Source organism: Narcine bancroftii, chromosome 3 (genome assembly GCF_036971445.1).
Source record: "Narcine bancroftii isolate sNarBan1 chromosome 3, sNarBan1.hap1, whole genome shotgun sequence".
NCBI lineage: Eukaryota > Metazoa > Chordata > Chondrichthyes > Torpediniformes > Narcinidae > Narcine > Narcine bancroftii.
The window spans coordinates 55,100,056-55,118,607 of record NC_091471.1 but is presented as its reverse complement, the minus strand read 5'-3'; the positions used below and the strand labels follow the sequence as shown (position 1 = coordinate 55,118,607).

Here is an 18,552-nt window from a genome sequence, read left to right as displayed (position 1 = left end):
TGCCCCTCCATCTGAGCAACACTGCTCACCTAGCCATAAGAGAAATAAAAACTAATAACTGCAACTCAGATGCCGTTAAAATCATGTCACTCTCTCCAACAATACCAAATAAAGCAGTTAAAGGATTAGATTTAAAATTAACTTCAAAAAGTGCAGAAAAAGTTTGAAATACTTTGATCCAATATTTCTCAAGACTCTGTTATGTCCAGAGCATATTAATTAACTGCATATTAATATAACATCTTATTTAAATCTGAATTTAAGATCATCTGTGTGTGTGTGTGTGTGTGTGTGTGTGTGTGTGTGTGTGTGTGTGTGTGTGTGTGTGTGACCCAAACCATTACAGCTTAGGCACAATTCTGAAATTCTGAGAAGTCAATTCCAAGTTCAGTCTTAGAAATCCTGTGTTAAAAGTCAGAACCTTTAAACTGATGTTCAGAAGTAATTATAAAGTGAGACACTGAGTCAGAGAAATGTTATTTCATGAAAATGCAAGTGATACTCCCTTCTTCCTTTCATAAGGGAAAACAAAACTTGTAGGCAAGGGTTAAAAGAAAATTACAATTAAAATGATCATGATTCAAATATAGGAAGAATGCTGTTTCCTTTGCCCAGACATGGGTAAATCAAAATGACTATTACAATGGCCACATGACTGTTACCCCCCCCCCCCCCCTGACAAGAAGAAAACAACAGCAGTGACTATCTCATACAAAGTTACTTCATTTCTGTCTTTTCAGATGACTGGCTGATGATATTCAATGCTGCTTCTTCAAGTGTCTCAATCACATGACTTGCTTGATCAATACTGGTTTCAGTTTCAATTTCCCACAAGTATGAGTCATAAATGCATCTCTTCTCACCAGATGTCTTTTCCTGAGGTAAACAATCCATTGTTATAGTCTTTAGTGGAGAGCATTAACTCTGTTTACAGCATGGACTTAGGTGCCTCTGCGTCTGTTCACAATGTTATTATGAAATCTGTGAAACCTGTTCCAACTCCCAAAAGAAATTCACTAAAAAATAACAAGAGCCTGCAAAACTCCATATATACTGCATCAGTGGACTGCAGCAATCATCAGAGAATAAACTTTTTAATGTGGTCAACAGTAAAATAATTGTAGCTCTCAATATTTAGGGTATGCAAGAGACTGAGCTCCCTTTGGACTAATGTAAATAAAAACATTGGGCTGGATCCCAATTTAAGTTCCGAAGCAGTAGAATCTGGGTCCACACATTCTGGATTTTTAGTACCGCACTTTCAATTGTAAAAGAATGAAAGAAAAGGGGAAAGTCAGATGTGAGTGGATCCAGCACGGCTTTTCAAACACAATTCCAAGGGCCTGAACATTTTTAATGAATCAGGAATATGTAGATTCCTGAATTCAACTCGGGCAGCAGTCATACTGTATGATATTTGACAAGGTATGATTATACTGTAAAGTAGAAGGCAGGTTGCTAACTTTGAGTGAGCATTTGGGGTGCATTGGAGCCTACCACCAAGACTAAGGTTTTAATATTTTTTTAGATAATTTAGTACAAAGTTTTTTAAAAAATGAAAATAAATAGAAAGATACTCAGTGCATAAATTCTGAGAGACAGGATCTGATGCATTTGGAAAGGCATGGATTGAAAAGAGTAGTCAGCAAGGCTTTCTGAAGTTGATTGGGGATTTTAAAGTGGTGACTAAGAAGATTGATGTGGGCAAGGCAGTGTACATGAACTTTTGACAAGGTCCAGATGGTCGGGAAGTGAGGTCATGTGAGAATCTGGGGTGAGTGAGCCAAGTGGTGATAGGAATTAGAAGGGGATGGTTGAAAATTGTTATTCATGTCGGAGGCCTGTGGACAATGGAGTGCCACAGGAATCAGTGCTGGGTTGAATGTGCCAGAAATTAAAATAAATTGCTAAAATGGGGAAAAATGTACTTTGCATACTCTTTGTATAATAAATTATCCATGAGAAGCCGTGCTTTTTCTTAAATACTTGGATGAAAGCATGAGACTTATTTTAAATCTATGCCGACCTCCCATTTCAAGTGATTAGTTTCTGCAGTTATCCAGTCATGTTCGAATGGTTTAGACACATTAGGCCCACGCGGGCAATGGAAATCAAGTCCCACTAGCCATCAAGCTCTCCTTATCAATTCACCAGTGTGTTATAAATGAAAGTAATTGCATGCATTGCTGCATGAGGGACAATGGTTAGCCTCCAGTACATTTAGAGCATAAACATTGCTACAAGTTATTAATATCTGTGGTTTGGGTTTGTAGTTTGATTAACCAGAAATGACTAAGCTAGACTTTCAGAAGGACAAAGGGTGTTGTAAAACAAGGACTTAATTAAGTAAATCAATCAAATAGTTTTATTAAGGAGTTACTAATCCCAAGTGGTATATTAATTATTCAGACAATAAGACTTCCTTGAGACCTCCTTTTCTATTATTGATAAGATACAATTCGTCATTGTGCCACATAATTTTCTTTCTAATTTACTTGAAACAGAATCTTTGCTTTTCATTTTCAAAAAACATTCTCACCTCAAAAATAAGCTCTCTGTATTTACTCATTTGTTGTTTCATTTTATTTTGTTTCTTGCCTGTTACATGGATTTCTTGTGTTTTGGGTTACGTCATCTTGCTTTTGTCATTCTTGTTTAAAATCTTATCAAATTACTTACCTTTTCTATAAAATCACAAGAGACCAGAAGGGTGTTTACGTGGGAAACAATGAGGATAGATGGTGATGTTCTTAATGTTCGGTATAATTTGAATCCTATTGTTTTACATATAAATGCCAAAAATAAAATAGAAACTATATAGTAAAATATAAAGAAAAGAAATGGGTGTCCAAACCATTGAAGTCTTTTAAATGAAAGGAGATTATTTCTGATCAAATATCTGAACTGTCAGGAAAGTGGTAGAAAAGTCATTTGGAGTAGTGGTAAATTAGAAGATATGGAAAACCTTAAAAAGCAACAGAGAATCAATAAACAATAGGGAAAGTTTTTAAAAAAAATACAAAATGTGAATTTGTAAGAGGCGAGCCAGCAGCTGGAAGCTGACTGAAGAAGCTGAGTTTCACTATAAAAGTGAGAGACTGCATTGTGGAACAGTCATTGTCGGAGTGGACTGAGTCAGAGTGATAAGGCTTTTGCTCAAGGGGCTTTGGTGAGGGAGGGACAGTAAAAGTTGAAGGAAGAAAGGGTCACCCTTTTCAAGGAACAAAAAGGATACCACAGGTAGGCACAATTAAGAGCAGGTTTTAGAGATCATATATTTGGTTCCCCTGTCATAAAGAGTGGAAATGGCAGCCAAGGTAAGGGAATTCTCCTCTTGCAGAATGTGGGTCATCAGGAAGCTAACCCTATCCCTGATTACTTTATCTGCAAGGTGCATCCAGCTGCAGCTACTGATGACCTGAGTTAAGGTATTGGAACTGGATTTGGATGAACTCCAGATCATTCAGGAGACAGAGGGGGTGATAGACAGGAGTTACACAAACACCATCACACTTAGGAAACGGGATGAGAGTAGATGGATAACAGTCAGGAGAGGGAAAGGGGGGAGGCAGACATTGCAGAGCACCTCTATGGCTGTTCCCCACAATAACATACAAATTTGGATACTGTTGGGGAGGATAACCTAAAAGGGACAAGCTACAGCAACAGGAGTCTGGTCCTGTGAGTAAGAGAAGGAATGAGAAATGGCAAGCTGCAGTGCTAGGGGATTCCATAGTTAGGGGACAAATAAGATGTTCTGTGGAAGAGATCAAATATCCTCAATGGTATGTTGCTTCCTTAGTGCCAGGGTCCGAGATACCTCAGATTGGGTCCATAGCATTGTCAGGAGAGAGAGTGAGTAGCCAGATGTCATGGTCCATGAATGGACCAAAGACATGGATAGGAAGGGTGAGGAGGTTCTGCAAGGAGAGTTCGGGGAGTTAGGCGCTAGGCTGAAGGACAAGACCTCCAGGGTTGTGATCTCAGAATTCTTACTGATCCACGTGCTAGTGCAGTTAGAATTAGGAAGATAATGCAGCTTAACACATGGTTATAAACCTGGTGCATGAAGGAGGGCTTCAGGTTTCTGGATCATTGAGCTCTCTTCTTGGGAGGGTAGGACGTGTTGCAATGGGATGATTTGCATCTGAATAGCAGGGGACTATTATCCTTGCAGGAAAGTTTACTCATGGTGGTCAAGTGGATTTAAACTAGATTTGCAGGATCAGCATGCCAGAGTAGATAGAGGAGTGCAGGACGGAAAAGATGAAGTAAAAATTGCATGCACCATTAGATGCCAACGCGTTGTATGTGGTGGAAATGTTCTAAGATGCATCTATTTTGATTCATTGTAGGAACGGCAGTGTAGATTGGCTTGTGGAATTATGACATTGTGGCTATTAGAGAAACTTGAACGCAGATCAGGAATGGAAGCTCAATGTTCTGGGCTTATGTTCCTTTAACGATGATAGAACGGGGGTGGGGGTGGGGAGAGAAATGAAAGGGGACAGAGTGGCATTGCTTGTCAAGGAAAATATCACAACTGTGCTCAGGTAGGACAGACGAGAGGGCTCACTGAGGCTATATGGGTGGAGCTGAGGAATGGGGAAGGTATGACCGCTCTCATTATAGACCGCCTTATAGTCATGAGAAGTAGAGGAGCAAATCTGTAGAGAGGTAACAGACAGCTGCAGGAAATATAAGGTTGAAGGAGAATTTAACTTTGCAGAGGTAGACAATTCAGTGATCATTGGTGGATTAGAGATGGTGAAGGTGAGCCAATTTAAGTTCTTGCGAGTCACTATCTCGGAGGATACTTCCTGGACCCAACACACCAATGGCCTCATGAAGGAAGCACATCAGCACCTCTACTTCCTTAGGAGTTTGTGGGGGTTTACTATGACACAAGAAATCCTGGAAAATGTCAACAGAGGTGTGGTGGAAAGTGTGCTCACTGGCTGGATCACAGTCTGGTATGGGAACACCATTAATCCTGAGTGAAAAGCTCTCCAAAAGGAAGTGAATGCAGCCTAAAACATCACAGGCAAAATCCTCTCTGTTATGTGAGTACATCTACAGGGTACACTGCTGTCGGAGAGCAACACCAATCATTAAAGACCCCCACCACCCAGTACATGCTCTGTTCTCACTGCTGCAATCAGGAAAGCAGTAGAGATGCCACATGACTTGCACCACCTGGTTCAGAAATACCTGCTACACCTCCACCATCAGAGTCCTCAATGACAGACTCAATCAGACTCTTTTAACGACTCTTACTTGTGCCATTTATTGATTTTCTTTTATTCTCTCTCTATTTTACAATCTGTTTACATTTGTTATCTGTTTACAGTTCTTTTATTTGTTTACATGTTTACGCTGTGTACAGTTTATTTTTGCACTACCAATTAGTAGTAATTCTGCCACACCTGCAGGACAAAGGAATCTCAGGGTTGTATTTTAATCAGTATTCACTCAGAAAGCAGGTACCCCGAGTCATGAAAAGTAAGGAAAACAAGCAGTGAGGTCATAGACAATATACAGATTAAAAGGAGGAATTGCTTGCTGTCTAAAAGCAAATAAGGGTGAATAAATATCTAGGCAGGTGGTTTGAGAAGGCTTGCAGGACAGGTCCAGGGATGGATATTATGCCTTATAATCCCCTTTTAATTTTCTTGTCCATAAAAGGCCCTGTCCAAAATATTGCCTGACCATTTCTACCCACGAATGCTACCTGACCTGCTGATTTCCTTCACCGGCTTAAGATTGATCTAACATCTGTAACCATGACCATGAGTGGAGGTGTGCCTAAAGTTCATGAGATATGTTTATCTGGCTCACTGGCCACCGGTTCATTAGGACAGAGAATTTATTCAGCTCACCAGGGAAGGATGTGCATTTGCCTGCTATTCTGCCCAGTTTCACTTACTAGCCTGTAGTAGCATGAATGTCCTGCCTGAGTCATCTGGTGTCCGTGAGGTTTGTCTGGGACTCAAACTTGAATCGGTACTGCCATCTGGCAGCTCTGACTGCACTGTGCGGGTCTTCCCTGGATTTCTTGTCCGGGATTTCATCACCTCAGACATGGCCCTCAGTAGTAAGTGAACCTTGCAATTCAGCCATGGTTTCCAATAAAATAACATACAAATTGTTTATTTGGCACACAACCCTCCTCATAATTGCAGATGCAGTCAGTGATGGTGTCAATAGTGTATCCATTAAACTGTCTGTGCAGAATAATTCACATGAAGTGGCAAGACAGGATTTCAGACACACAGAATCTGTCTCAAACAAACCTCCCCATTGCGAACAACTCCTGCTGAAACAACCTCAGGTCAGATGGGCAGGATATGTTTCAAGATTGTCTGATGACAGGATGGCACAGCTGTTATTTTATGGAGTCGAATGAGAGGAAATGGAAGGCAGAGAAAGGGATTAGCTCTCTTAAAACATCCCTGAAGAAGTATAGCTTTCACGACCACCAACTGGAACATCAAACATTTGATTGTTCTGGAATAAAATGTGGTATTCTTTCATATAGAAGCAAAAAAAGAGAATTCCCCAAGTTGAGATCCACTTCAGAATCAATACACCTCAGTCACCTGTGTGATTGGAATTTTCAAGCCCAGATTGATCTCATCTGAAATCTTAGTACACACCGCAACACTATAGACAAGATATTATGTCTTTGTTGAGAACAGATGATAAACATATCTCCTGTCCAAATCCAATTCTATCAGAATTAAGACCATGCTTTTTAAATACCGTCTGTGCATTCTTGCCAGCTGCTATGTGCTTATCTCAAAAAGGAGCCTCCTAAATCAGAGGATTCTGTTGACACCGGTGGTTAAGTGAGCATAAAGGCACTGTTTGACCTGCTGAGTTTCTTTAGCATTTGTGTGTTTTTTCAGCCTCCTAAATCAAGTCGCTGATTCCTTGCTCAATCAAGTTCAAAAAAAAACTTGTTGAGGTCAAAAGAAAGGTACACTCAAAGCATCACAAAAGAAACCCAGGATGGATACCGGAAGCTAGAAAGTTCACACATTGAAAGAAGCAACTATTTGTGGTTGCAACATCAGTGTGAAGAATTTCCTCATTTAAAGAACTTTAGCTCCTTCAGGCAGTAAATAAAGCAAAGAGCAAAGATCTAACGAAGAACATGGCCAGCGCTTACCTTAACATAAATTGGGTTAAAGCCATTACAGACCCCACATTTCACTCTCATTCTGAAGAATATTAATGTAGGAAATAATATCCTGTCAATATGAGCCAGTTTCCATGCTCTATGACTTCACTTTTCAAGGAGTTTCTCACAAATTGATTTAAGATATCCATCACAAGGCTACCAATTGTGCTTTTATCTTGGTTCTTTTCTAAAATGAACCACAGTGAACAAAAGTTTTTTTTTACATCTTTAATCTTGTTTAAAGATTGTGATTACTGTATTCAACATGCACTCCCTTCACATTTAAATAGGAGGTCTGAATTAATGAAAGGGTTACTGTGGTGCACTGTTAGCCAGAATCAGACACACACAAAGATAAAGACTGTACAACAGGCTTTAATCCACAAAGACTTCCACAGAGCCAGCTGGCTGTGGCTGGAGCAACTCTGAGTGAGGACTCGGGAGGCTGACACAGGCTTATACCCCGGAGGGTAATTGACACCCGACCGGATGGGGCTTGATCCATTCAGGTCGACTGATTGACAGTCGGCCATGTGTTGTCCTGTCCCCTTACACTCCTGCAGGTTGCCCCCTGCAGTAGGCCGGTGGTATAACACCACAGTTACATGTTAAATAATACAAAACACTGCTTGGGTATTTATTCACCATTGCTTTTACATTATTTAAAAACAAAAATCCATTTTTCTGTTAATCCCTTCTATTGATTGCAAGAGGATGCAGCACAATCACAGTAAATGACAATGAACTGATGAATAATATATTTCTCTGTGGGTACTGAGGCTTAATTATAGCAAAGATGCATTGCTATTCCTCTAACTGTGAGCAGATATCTCAGGTTATTTTACTGGGGTTCAAACAAGCAACTGTGAATTGACTAAGAAGCAACATCTTACAAGCCAGTCACAAGGTCACCAGAATCAGATTGTCTTATTGACAACTTTCTTTTTAAATGTTATGCCCCAAGCTCCTAATTAATCTAATTTTGCCACATTGTGAAACGTCAATGACAGAGGAGTAAAGTTTGAATTACTCTCGTATATTTCTATAGCTTTTCTATAGTCATTGTGTTCATTCATGGGATTTATATGAAAGTGGATTATTATTTTTAAATAATTGTTCACCAATCATAAATGCACATTGGGGAACTCGTAATAATTTACTTCTACTTCTATAAAGTGTTACCATTCTCATGATATGGCTATTTAAAGTAAAGCTGGCAATTATTAATAATTGCTAATCGCTAATTGAAAAGCTAATGGTGAGCCATTTTTGAATGTGGTTTTTTGATTTAACAGAATGGCTTTAAGTTCCCTTGAGAGAAATACTAATAGTCATCTAACATGTAAAAAAGTAACAATCATGTTTCAATGTAAATTTACAATTTCATTGTAACTTGGACAAAGAATGCTGAATGGAACACAGGACCCATTTTTTATAAGGTTATTCAATTGCTTTTGAAAGAGAGCAATGTTGACTTCTTAAAGAACCAGTAATCAATTCACATATGGACTGTTCGCAGACCCTCTTTAAATAATATTTTTATTGTAATGAATCAATCCATTGCTCCATCTAAAGATCATTGTTTTTTTTTCCCCCAGTGGCGTCAAGGGAGAAGTATTTCAACCTGCAGCAAAAAAACGTGAGGAGCTTAACTATTGAAAACTAGGAAACAGCCATTTAGGACACACTGCAATTTGTACTATTGAACAAAAGACTATAAGACAAGACAGTAATGGTATTTCCATGTTTTGTTTCACTCACTAATAATTTTTCAGTATTTGTTTTATTATTCAGAGATATTACATTTCGAGCAACAACGCTGCCTAATCACTAGAAGACAACCATTAAGTCTGAGAGAAATGTACAATTTCATTCAGCCACACCAGTAACTTTTGTAACATTGAAAAAATAGTCGGGTTAAATTGATATTCTTTAGCATTTCGAAGGATAAGTGGTGATCTTTTTGAAACATGTCTGATCCAAAAAGGATATTACAGGGTGGATGCAGTGTACAAAAGTGCTGGAGAAACACAGAAGGTCACACATCCACTGAAACAAAAAGCAGTCAAAGTTTCAGACCTGAGCACAGGATTAAAAAGTTGTGTGAAGGGGATGTGGAAGAAGAAGGAAGAAGAACACAGGCTAACAGATAACAGAGGTGGGTACAGGTGGGATGATGAAGAAGAGAAAGAACCTGAGGTAATGGGGAGAGGGCTAAGGAAGACAGCTCTTTGATAGAAGGAAGGAAAGGGGCTGGAGGAAGGGAGTCAGACAGATAAGGAAAGGAGAGAGACTGGGTGGGGGGTGGTTAACAGAAATTGGAGAAGTCAATATTGATGTTGTCTGGTTGGATTCTGCCAACGCAGAATACAACAGGTTCTTCCAATTTACGGGTGGCTTTATCCTGACAATGAAGCCATGATAAACCTGTCAGTGTGGCAATGGGGTATGGAATTGAAGTGATTGGCCACTGGGAGATCCCTGCTGTTGGAGGAGACAAAGTAAAGGTGCTCAATGAAGCAGTCTCCCAGACTCCATCAATTTTCCACAATGTAGAGGAGGCTGCATTGGGAATTCCAAATTCAGTAAATTGCTGAAATGATTCACAGAATCAGAATCAGGATTTATTGTCATGAACAAGTCATGAAAATTGGTGATTTGCAACAGCATTATGGTGCAAACATACATATTATAACCATCTTATGACATTACCATAAAAAATAGAATAATGTGCATGAAAAGTAAGGCAGTGTCTTTGGTCCATTGATTATTCAGGAATCTGATGGCAGCAGATAAGAAGCTGTCCTTGTGCCATTGAGTATTCTTAGGCTCCTGTACCTTTTCCCGGATGGCAGCAGAGTGAAGAGAACGTGACCTGGGTGATGAGGATCTTTGAGGGTAGAGTCTGCTGTTTTTAAGACACCACTCATATAGATGTCCTCGATGGAGTGAAGTCTGGTGCCTGTGATGTCGCAGGCTGAGTTAACAACCCTCTGGAGCTTATTCTTGTCCTGAGAGTTGGTGCCTCTATATCAGGCAGTGATGTAACAGCCAGAATGGTCTCCACAGTATACCTGTAGAAGTTTGAGAGTCTTCAATGACATACCGAATCTCCTCAGACATCTCACAAAGTATAGCCACTGGTGAGCCTTCTTTGTGATTGCATCAATGTGGAGGCTCCAAAACAGATCTGCAGAGATATTGACACCCAAGGAATTTGAAATTCTTGACCCTCTCCACTACTGAGCCCTTGATGAGGACTGGTTGTTTTCCCCTGACTTCATCCTGAAATCCACAATCATCTCCTTGGTTTTGCTGACATTGAGTGCAAAGTTGTCATTTTTCCATTCAATGAGCTGATCTATCTCCCTCCTGTATGCTTCCTCATTGCCGTTTGTGATTATGCCGACACCTGTGGTGTCATTGGAAAACTTGTAGGTGGCATTGAAATTGTGCCTGGCTGCAGAGTCATGGGTGTATAACGAGTAGAGTGGAGGAGTTGTTTCACTTGGAAGGACTGTTTGGGACCCAGAATGGTTCGAAGGGAGGAGATGTAGATGCAAATGTAGCATTTCTTGCATTCACAGGGGTAAGTACCAAGTGGCTGATTGGTGGCAAGGGATGAATGGATGAGGAAGTCACAGTTGGAGCGGTCCTTGCCGGAAGCAGAGGGGAGGTGAGGGCAAGATGTGTCTGGTGGTGGGATCATGTTGTTGGGGATATAAATTGCAGATGTTGATATGTTGGATGCAGAGGATGGTGAAAAGGCATGTGAGGGCAAAGTGGGTCAGGGCAAATGTGTGGGAAATAGAGGAGATGCAGTTTAGGGCTGAGTTAATGGCAGTAGACAAGAAGTCATATTTAGTGAAGCAGGAAATCTCAGATGCCCTGGAATGCAAAGTCCCATCCTGGGAGCAGATGTGACAGAGACAGATGAACTGAAAGAAACCAATAGAATCCATACAGGAGATACAGTAGAAAGAGGTGCGGTTAAGATAAGTGTGCAATTCAGAGGGTTTATGGCAGGGTGACTGTCAAGATGTTAACATTACTGGGAGAATTTTGAGCAAAGAGAAATTTTTCCAAGAAAAAGAGCTGGCCATTTATATCCCGAAATTTCTGCTCACAGAGAATTACAAAGCACTGTATTTTTATCCTGGAGACGTGCTGGCAAACTAATTAGAAGTATTTAAAGCAAAGATAGAATTTTTTTTTCAAAATCATGAGGGATTGAAGGCTGAAAGCATCTGGCACAGAGCAGGATTTGGGGATTGATCAGTCATGATCATATTGAATGACAGGGCACTCTTGAAGGGTCATACCGCTCCTATTTTCTTGGATTCTTCAAAAAAAGGCAAATAATGGAATTGAATTTCTCAGATAAACTTTACTTAGAATAAAATATTTGCTTTCTTTCTACATCATTAGATTTGTGATGATCTTTTGTCTTAAATAAAGCAAGCATGAAAACAAAACTCAATATTATGGCTTTTTAAAAAAAAATACACTGGATCCTCTCTCCCAGAATTACTGCTCATTACTCCTTCCTGGAAAGAAATCCCATGCCACTTATTATCAAAGCTCTTTACTGCTTAACATTTTGACATGCAATAGCTAGGCCCAGGGACAAAATCTGAAATCCATAGTTTTCATCTCGTTCATATAAAGTGGGTGAATAATTTAACTGTTATGTTTGACCACCTAACACAGCCAATGGAGTTATGAGCACAAAAAGGTATCTGATCTTTCATACCCAAAATATTATAATCAAATAATCACACGATTTTATTCAAAAAGAGATCCATTTTTACTTTTGTTAGACCTACCATTAAAACATGAGTTATGTAAGTTCTCACATGGCTGGTTGTTTCAATCTAACATCTTATGTAACAGAGAATTGTGAAGTAACAACAGCAGTAATGAATGACTAATGAACTTTTATAAGACTCACATTCACTCAAGTGACTTCAGCTAAAATCCAAATAATCTTTTATTTCCAATATACCAAAGCATTTCTTTGCTAGCTAGCCACATTAATCATTGATCACATTGTAAAATGCTCAATTTGTTTCAAGGTTCTCACTGATTAGTTTTCTTTGTTTAGTTTTCACCAACCTTCCAGAACACCCACAGTCTGCAGGATATGTATTCATCCCTATTCTATTCTGCATCAGTGTTTGCCTAGTCAATCACTATTCTAACTGCATCTTCAAATTCACTGATGGAGCCACAATCATAGGCAGAATGTCAAATAAAGATGAGATGGAACTACAACCTCTCTTTCAACATCAGTAAAATAAAGAATCTAGACATGGGTTTTAGGGAAAGGAGCAGAACTCACACCTCTGTGCCCATCAATTGTGCTGAAATGGAGGTGGAGTATAACCAAGTTCTTAGGAGCAATGATCTGTCTCAACCAATCATGTTGACACAGTGGTCAAGAAAGCACACCAATGCTTCTGCTTTATTAGAAAACTAAGGAAGTTTGGCATGCCCCCAAGTCCCCAAATAACTTCCACAGGTGCACCATTGAAAGCATACTTGCTGGATGCAACAAAGCACAGTAATGTGAACTGCTCTGCCCAAGATCAGGAAGTGGTGAATGTAATTTTATATACTTTGTAATTATGGTCTTGACCCTTTATTTGGCACTGCCAAATTCATGTTAGATGACTTGCTGGAATGCTCACAGAAGAACAATTCTCATGGAGCCAGATGTAACATGGCAATAAACTTGATCCTGAACTTGAGAACAGTATTTCACCCTTTACGCCCATGCCTGAATAATTCCATCTTCAGTTTTGCCAATGACACCACAGAGGTGGGCCACTTATCAAATAATGATGGGTTGGAATGCAGGAAAGAGACTGGAAGTCAAGAAGCATGCTGCCAAAATAATAAGCTCGCTCTCAACATAAGACAAACGAGATGATCACGGACTTCAGGAGTCAGGGAAGAGTCCATATCCTTATCCACAGCTACTTGAACCTAACAAAAACTTCTCTCCCCTCCATAGACTCAATCTACATCTCCCACTGCAAAGGAAGGGCAGCCACCATATGAAGAACCCAGCACACCCAAGCACCTAGCCCAAGTCTCCTTCACTGTACTACGATGTAGCATTGATGCAGGAGCAGGGAAATTAAAGAATGTCTTTGCCTCCCACTTAAAGAACGCAATAAAATAAGGCTGCAGAAACTGGAATCAGGAGTGAGAAAAAGATCTCAGCAATCTGATAGCATTTGTGGAGGCAAAAGGATGCTTCATGTTTCTGGTTGAGACCCTCCATAAGAGTAGGCTCTCTGGTCCATTGATCCAACCCTATCATTCATTATGATTGTGGATTATCTGTGCTGGCCTCAACTCTTTTTCAATGCCAGTTTCCCATCAAGTGATTCCTGAGCATGGCTACGGGACAAGTGAAAACACAATGCTGGGGAAACCCAGCAGGTTAGCTATACATAGCACAGATAAAAATACAAAACCAGTGTTTCGCGCTTGAGTCGTTCATCAAGGTATGAACAAAATGTGGGCATGGGTCTGAACAAAAAGGTGGCGAGAGGGAGGATAGCTAGGAGACAGGTGGCAGAAGAATATCTTGAAGAAAAGCAGCAGAAAGCCCACTACAAGCATGAAGAAGCCTGCTATATACCCTTTTCCCTCATTTTACCTTTCCTTTTGGCATTGTCCCTCCTCCTCGTGGCCTACTACAAGGTTACAAACATTTGCTGTAGGATATGCATGACATGTCATGGCTTGACAACCATAACCATCATAACCAGCCCCATGCATCATTTAGAGTTCAATCTAACATAATTATGTGGAAAACAAGTTTAAGACTTTTTTTTTTCTCGTGATAAATTAGTCCCAGGAAAAAGAAAAATCCCGGACTTCAGTTCCAATACTCAAGCAAAACAAATGAAATGCTCAAAATAATTGGTCTTTAGAATTGTACTGCAGCATGAGGTAGTGACTTAGAATGAAATATCAAGGTTTAAATGTATTAATATTTTTATTCAGTGGATCATCCAAGGACAGAATTCATTATCAAACTTCAAGGGCATAAACTCTTACCATATTTTATTGAAGGATTAAAACGTCAATAGCTCTGGATGCTGTCCAAGCTGAAAAGAATATAAAATAACGTAGCATTTTTGGAGGCATGCTTTAGGTTAAGTGAAGTTCTGATTTTAAGGATGTGAACAGTGCAGATGACTTGAAAATTTCAGGAATGAAAGCAATTTCAAGTTTTGAGAACCTGAAAAAATAGTATCTGAAGTATATACAAAATTGATCTTAAGCCTGTAGAGATCTAACAGTAGGAAGAGCATTGAATGAAGGCAGGAGTTCTAGCCCTTCAAGTATAAAGCAGGTAGGCCCCTGACTTATAAGGCTGGGGATGTAAGAATGAGCAGGGGGAAGACTACAGATCTCTAAAATGTTAATGGATATGGCTGGGACCCAGTCTGTTCCAACAAGATAACCCCTAGCTCTGTCATTCTTGCCTGTTAAGACACAATCTCCAATACTGGCAACATTCTGGCAAATCTCCTCTGTACCCTCTCCATTTCTTCCATTCATCCTGTACTGAGACAACCAGAACTGAATACAATATTCCAAATGCTGACTTACGGGAGTTGTGTAGAGCTGCAACATTACCTCATAACTCATGAACTCAATCTTCTGACTAATGAAGGCCAGCATATAAAAAGCCTTCTTAACTATTCTATCAACCTGCATGGCAACCTTGAGTGATTTGGACCCCAAGGTCTCTATGTTCTTTCACACTGTTAAAAATCCTACCATTAACCATGTACTCTGCCTTCAAGTTTTGACCCTGCAAAATGCATTATCACACTTATTCTAACCTTCCACACTATCCAAAATGCCTCCAACTTTAGTGTCATCTGCATACTTACTGACCCATGACTCTACTTCTTCATCCAAGTCATTTATAAAAATCTAAGATAGCAAGGGTCTCAGAACAGATTACTGCATAACATAGGCTAAAGAACCAAATATATTTCAACTGACCTGCTGAAGATTTGCAATCCAGCAGGAGTCATTGTTGACATCTGCTGAACAGAATGGAGAATTGTCCTGGACCAATACTATGTCCACAAGAAACTTCAATCCAATCTTGCTGCTCCCAATGTTCAACCTTTAAGAGCAGGGAGCTTATGCTACAACTGGTCAAGGTACTGGTGGGGCTGCATCTGGAGGTCTGTATGCAGTTCTGCTCCTCTTACTTGAGAAAGGATGTATTAGTTTTGGAGGCGGCACAGAAGAAGATTGATTTCAGAGATGAGGGGATTAGCCTATGAGGAGAGATTGAGTAGTTAGGGACTGTACTTGCTGGAAGTTAGAAGAATGAGAGGGGATCTTATTGAAACATATAAAATTATGAAAGCCATGGATAAGATAGAGGTAGGTAAATTGTTTGAATTGGTGGGGGAGATCAAAACTAGGGGACATCGCCTCAAGACTCATGGTTGTAGATTAGGATGGAGATGAGGATGAACTCTTTTCCCAGAAGGTGGTGAATCTGTGGAATTTACTGCTCATTAAAGCAATGGAGTCTAACTCAGCAAATATATTTAAGTCAAGGTTGGAATGATTTTTTGTATAGTAAATGAATTACAGGATATGGGGAAAAGGCAGGTAGGTGGAGATGAGCCAATCATCAGATCAGCCATGATTTAATTGAATGGTCAGCAGGCTTAATGGGCTGAATGGCCTACTCCTATTTCTTTTGATCTTATGCTCAAAGCAATGGAATATTCAAGGTTCAAGATTCCATTTATGATCATGTACACAAATTTTTTTTTCCTTTGTTTGCATTGTGAAGGTGCAAAAAGAGGGACCATTAGTGCAGCAGTGCTAGCAAGAGAAAAGCAAAAGAATTCCTTTAAAGACAGTGAGTGAACGTGATTCTTGCCACCTCCTCTGATGCTGAGCTGCTGTGATCTCCAATCCTACAGAGCCTCCTGTCTGGTTCAGTGATGTACCCAAGCTCAAGGCATCCAAGTCACTCACCTTGGCCCCTGGTTCTAAACCCCCAATGTGATTAGAGAGCCATCTGCACCCAAGGCCTTTTTGGAACCATCTTCACAATCAACATGTTCACAAATTTTGTCCCCAATATGTGGATCCTTAAAGTGAATGGCCAACTCACTATGGCATGAAGCAATGGGAAACTTCTTCACACATAACATACTGCCTGATTCTTCCACGGCGACTCAAATGTTCTTCATGTATGTGACTCAAACAGCCTCTGACAACCAAGTCCAACTCCTGGCCTTCACATGTGGCATAGTTCTTATGCAAGTGGAGCTGTTCTCACTGATAGCAGAAGGGCAAAGGTAGGCGCCTTGAAGCCAGTTGTTCCGGGTAGATGGAACTCATTAACCATGTATGGTATCTCATCTAGGAGAGGGAAATACCCCGATTTCAAACCTCCACTGCTTTGTGGCTAGTCCCATTTATGGGAAAGGTTTTGGGAGTAAACCTCAAGGAAAAATCTGGAGCTGGGGTGCCTAAAACAGCTGATGGATCCAAACTGTATTGATTTTTGTCATTCTTTTGAACCTGTCATTAGCATGGAGAGGGGGATCCCACTGCATGGGCAATAAATGGAACTCCATATCAACTTTCCTGTGGCTTGTGTCCTGGAGAGATCACTCCAGCTTCACTTTAGCCAAGAAGAGATTTTCATTGTAGTTTCCAAAGGCCACTTAACTCCAGAATTCCTGAGGCAAGTTAAACAAAAGACTGTCCTTATCACCTGGGCAGTACTTGACACCAAGGAAATCCTGTCAATTTTATAAATAAAGTTAATAAAAATTCCATTATGGTCACATAATACTACATTTAGAACATAACATGCATGAAATTCCTTAACTTTTTCTTCCAGAAGGAAGACGGTCTCCACTTTGTCCAGAGCCCCTCACAGAATTGAAAATGAGGGAAACAATCTCTACTGGCTGCAAACATACTTTGAACACAGATGATTGGGATTATTGGTTATTAATAAATTAATCAAAGCCAGGATATTATTCTTTAGTGCAGTGCCCTCTGCCAAACATCTTCAATCCTTTCAACAATTGCTCTCTTTCTGTCATATCAAAATAGTATGTTTGCAAATTGTTGCAAAATATTCAACTCCTCAGCAAATAAAGCAATCCACTCCAATATATATGACTGTATAGAGGCAACAATCAGCGCCAATGAGAAAGAATCCAGTAAAATGTTCTTGACATTCAATTACATCACCGTTACGGAGACCCCACCATCACCATCTCAAGAATCAACTTTCCGTGAAACAGTCGTCATCAATCATTAAAATGCACGTCATTGACCAAGGAAATAATTAAAATTCTTAAAACTCATGATTTTGAAGAATTATCACGTTATGTCAGCAGTAAATAATTGTGCAATTTAAACATTTGTTTAGAGTCATTTTGTTAAAACAAGTTCAAGCTTCCAAGGCAATATTTTGTGTTAATAGTAAAAGAAATTAAAAAAAAAGAAATACAGATCTTGGAAATCTAAAATAAAAACACAGAATGTCAGATACACTCAGGCAGCAATTGTGGATGGAGAAATAGTTAAATTTCAGGTTTGAAACCCTTCCTCATAACTGGGAAAGAAATATTAGACTTTAGAGGCCGAGAAGCAAGGTGGAATGAACAGAACAAAGTGTATTTCTCTGTAAAGTTGAGACCAAATTGGTCAATATGGCAGTGAGAAATGCTTATGTTGCATTTTCTGTGTTACTAATAGTAGGGCTGCAAAATAAATTCAGCAGGCTTGACAATGCCACAGGGGGGAGAGAAACTGAACCATAATCATAGATGATCACTGATAGAAATGGCCAATTCTGTAGAGGCAAAAAGAAAAATCAAGCTACCTAAAGTTGGAGAATTAGCTGTTGAGTCTGAAAACCTTCAATGTACTCAAATAAAAGGTGAAGTGTTATTTCTCCAGCTTCATTTGCATGCAGATGGGTCAGAAGGGGGATGAGATGGAAAATTAAAGTGGAAGGCAAGAAGAAGCTCAGGATCACCCCTGCAGACTAAATGCAGGAGCTCTGCATAATGATCTCCTAACACAGTAGAAGTCCAACAATGAGGAGACCAGAAATCCGGGCCACCCAAGCATCCAGATTTTTGAAAACTTACAAACTCTTTAAATTTAACGGGCTTTTGTGTGCGTATGTGTAAGCACCACAGATGCACCGCTGCAACAAGTGACCATGCAGTAGACACAAACGAAGTCATGGAAATGAATGAATAAAGATTTATCTGTGTTTTTGTACTTTGTATTTTAGATGACAATGTTCTGTTAATGAACTAAAAATAAATAATTAT

At 39.7% G+C, this 18,552-nt stretch overlaps 2 long non-coding RNA genes across 3 annotated transcripts in view; one reads left to right on the top strand and one right to left on the bottom strand.

Moving 5' to 3' along the window:
* The window catches only part of LOC138757188 (uncharacterized), a 119,305-nt gene that overhangs the window by 94,785 nt on the left and 5,968 nt on the right, over positions 1-18,552 (bottom strand). The gene's annotated exons all lie outside the window — the stretch shown is intronic.
* LOC138756111 (uncharacterized) lies at positions 747-18,486 on the top strand. The gene is made up of 3 exons (XR_011352753.1): positions 747-881; positions 8,782-9,341; positions 16,032-18,486. It is a non-coding gene; the product is annotated as an uncharacterized lncRNA (long non-coding RNA).